The 3,473-nt window shown below is 38.6% G+C and overlaps 1 long non-coding RNA gene across 1 annotated transcript; it reads left to right on the forward strand.

The window, feature by feature from the left end:
• The first annotated feature begins 1,224 nt into the window (after window positions 1-1,224).
• On the forward strand, window positions 1,225-2,445 carry LOC129153290 (uncharacterized). The gene is made up of 3 exons (XR_008559472.2): window positions 1,225-1,334; window positions 1,614-1,664; window positions 1,748-2,445. It is a non-coding gene; the product is annotated as an uncharacterized lncRNA (long non-coding RNA).
• Window positions 2,446-3,473: the final 1,028 nt, after the last annotated feature.

The raw sequence follows: 3,473 nt of genomic DNA on the forward strand, positions 1-3,473 counted from the left end.
ATTTGTGATTGTCCGCTGTGTCCCCCCCACTTTCAAAAAAGCCTGCTGATGAGTTTTTTTTTACCAACTCAGATCGTATACCTACGTCTGTTCCCAGCAGATTTTTAAATGTTGCAACTGGCATCTAATTGTTTATACTTGAGCTTTAAATAAAAATAAAACCGTAATCAATTTAGATTAGTTTGTAACATTTCTGAAAAAGCGCCCTGCGTTATGCAGAGTACCCTGCCACCCAGCTGTCAGCAGTTGTGATAAGCAGGAGAGCACGTCACCCACACTGCTCAAGAATCCCTTATTCTTCTTTAGCTCCAAGAGGTAAGCAATGCTATATTTTATTTAACACCAAAAGAAGGCGATATTTTAATGTGATTAATGCAGGCGTCCTTCAGGCGTGCTTACAGCCACCCCAGCTGTTAGCATGTAGCTGGTGGAGGTAAGTACACGTGAGCAGAATTATATGTTGTTAATAAGTCGATTTTTAAGTTGAGTTAAGTAGCTTTTGTGACTTGTTTTTGACATGCGAGGGCTCTTGGGAGTGTTCTGTGAGAAGTTTAGCTGTAGCTTTAAAAAGAAAAGCAAGTTATATGTGTGATAATGCTTCGATTAGCGTGTTGCTAATAGAAGCTAACTTCTCGTGAGTGAGTGTTAAGTTACCTCGCTGTCTTTTTAATCTGAACAGAGTGTGATTCTGGATAATACACATTAGCCACGTTTACATGCGCAAAATCTCCTCTATCCGATGAAAATCTTGGCTGTTCGGAAATCCCAAATGTCTGTAATGGACACTATTTTATGCACCAAGCATTCCATCCGAATAAATAGGTTGAGCATGCGCAGAGAATTGTATTTCCTGGAAAAGATGGTAAACAAATGCCATGAAACGAAATGAAAAGTGTAATGTGCAGAATTTTTGATCTGACTTGGTGTTCAGTCCATTTACTTGTGCCCATTTAAACGTGGCTAGTGATGGAAAGTGTGTGTTCTGTTACTCCAGGTAGGCTCATGTATGAATGTTACAGTAGAAAAATGTATTTGTGTTACAAGTGTTATTAGCAACTTTTGGTCATCCACTATAATCTGTTTTTTATGTAAAATGTGAAAAAAAAACTTGAATAGTAATAATAACCACTAAATCACGCAGCACAGTAACATGTAAGTCGGTGGAGACCCAGGCTGGATAACACACATTGATGGAAATTGTGTGTGTTCTGTTGGACCAGATTGCTGCCAATAAAAGCAAGTTGAAGAATAATCTGGTGTCATAATCTGCTTTTTGGTGAATATGGAGCACAAGAGTGATGACACAAGTTGTCCAGACCACATCTACTGAACAGGTCAGAAGGTGATCCGTTACATTCGCCGTTCTCCCTTTATGTTGTTTGGATGCCTTGATGAGTCTTTTGAAGCTTAAAATAATATGAAGGATTCTTTAGTCAAAGATGGATCAGTTAACTGTTTTATTAATAGAACAAAAATGAAAGTGAAATAACCATTAGGTTTGAATGCACACAAATACAGATTGTGAACACACTGAGAACAGTTGCATTCTGACTGACCTGTGTGTGTGTGTGTGTGTGTGTGTGTGTGTGCGCGCGCGCGTGCCCTACTACTAGCGTGCCTACTCCCTAGCCTTCTTCCAGTTTCTGAACCCCAGAGAATTAAAGGTATGTTCAGTTTTTTGCCATTGTTGAAATGTTCTTTTTAAAAGCAGTTGTGGAGAAGAAGCACAAAACTCCTTTTATTTCAGGACTGTAATGGAGCCAGGGGAAGATTTTGAACCCGCTCTTCTGGAAGTGAAGGGTGCGGTTCGGCAGAGTTTGTGGCTCAATTAGCTGTGCTGCTGGTTGATATGGGGAACTTGGACCCTCAGCTGTATGGATCTCATGGTTTGCTTGTGGAGGGTTATCCTGCTTCCCTGCATCAGTAGCTGATGGCTCGACCTAAAATGTAATTATTCGGTTGTCATTAGTTTCTTTACATAGTTCTCAGAAATGTTTTGATTCTACACAGTTCTCCAATCGGTCTACTATTTGCCATTATGTTGTATACACAACTTACTTTTCTGTTTGTATTTTAGCAGTAATTGTAGTGTTGTAGATCTGTTGTTTTTATAAAATCTGTTTTCCTTCCACATTTTTGTACAAGTTGAACCAATGCAAATCCCTGCAGATGGATAAAACTTGCATATGTTTGCTTCCTGAACCCTCACCTGCTGAATCTGATCTGAGCTTGTTTCAACACTCCATTTTTTCATCCAGTGATTGCACTTGCTTTAAGAGTATACCAAAGTTGGTTTCATATTTACTGTAAGGTTATATGGTTTTCTGTTGGATGTGAATTTCACCTCTCCATTCTCAGCTGCCTGTTCCTGTGTGTCTTCATTTTCCTCTGCCACATACTGTTCCTGATAGAAAAAGGGTATTCAAATAAACATTACAACTTGTGTGATTTTATTTTTTTTAATTTGCAAATGCAGCATAGACTTTGACTTCATTATTTTTGGTTTTGTTGGAAAAGTATAGGTTCTTTGGGTGTCCATTAGTTGGCATCCAAAAAGGGGACACATTCCTGAAGCACTGAACTTGTGTTGTTTACTTGAAGAAAGCTTTTGACTTTAAAGTGTGTCAGTTCTATGTGGTTAGAAAATATAAATAACTTCAGCTAGGCTAATAAGCCAGAAAGTTAAAAAAAATCTGTGGAAATAACTTAACGGTTCAAAAAAAGATACCCTGAAACAAATTGGTCAGTCATATGGGACAAAAATCTGATTTTTTTTTTCAAATATATTAAAAGAAAGTGCACTAAGACACATGCGACTCTAGGGGGTGCTGATTCCCACTGAACAATCGTAGTGCTATTTTGTATTATCAGTGCCGTCAAAATATGATTTAAGGTTAACACAGTTTTGCAAGGCTATGGAAGGGCTGGGCTGGTTAAGGTAATGTAAGGGGGTTAGGGTCACACGGTTAGCATCTGGTTTCCCGGTCACTTTTACACCACAAAACTTTATTCTGAGACTTATTCATTTACACACTTCAACCTAAAATTTAATCCCTCTAATACTTTTTAATTATGGATGGGTCATTTCACATAATGGGACCATTTACTAGATGGGGACCTAGTTGGAATTAGTTAAACAGCACCACTCAGTGACAGGTGCAACACCTGTATGTCGGTAGGCTACTGCAACCTCCTTTCAGAACTATCCACTTGAACAGGTCGGGAGTATATCACAGGGCTGTGCTGTCGTGTTTATGTATTGTAAGATGAAGTCTGAAAAACGATGAAAACCTAGACATTTTATCAATCTATGAAATCTTCCCAGATGCCCCTAATAGCACATGAACAGTAAAAATGTCACGGGAAAAAGAGGTTTGATCACCTAGCATAAAGTGCATGGTTTTTAACCATTATTGCTGCTAGCTAACTGTACCAGTAGATGAGAAACATTGCCCTCTTAATATCTACTGCTA

Source organism: Nothobranchius furzeri, chromosome 9 (genome assembly GCF_043380555.1).
Source record: "Nothobranchius furzeri strain GRZ-AD chromosome 9, NfurGRZ-RIMD1, whole genome shotgun sequence".
Taxonomy (NCBI): Eukaryota; Metazoa; Chordata; class Actinopteri; order Cyprinodontiformes; family Nothobranchiidae; genus Nothobranchius; species Nothobranchius furzeri.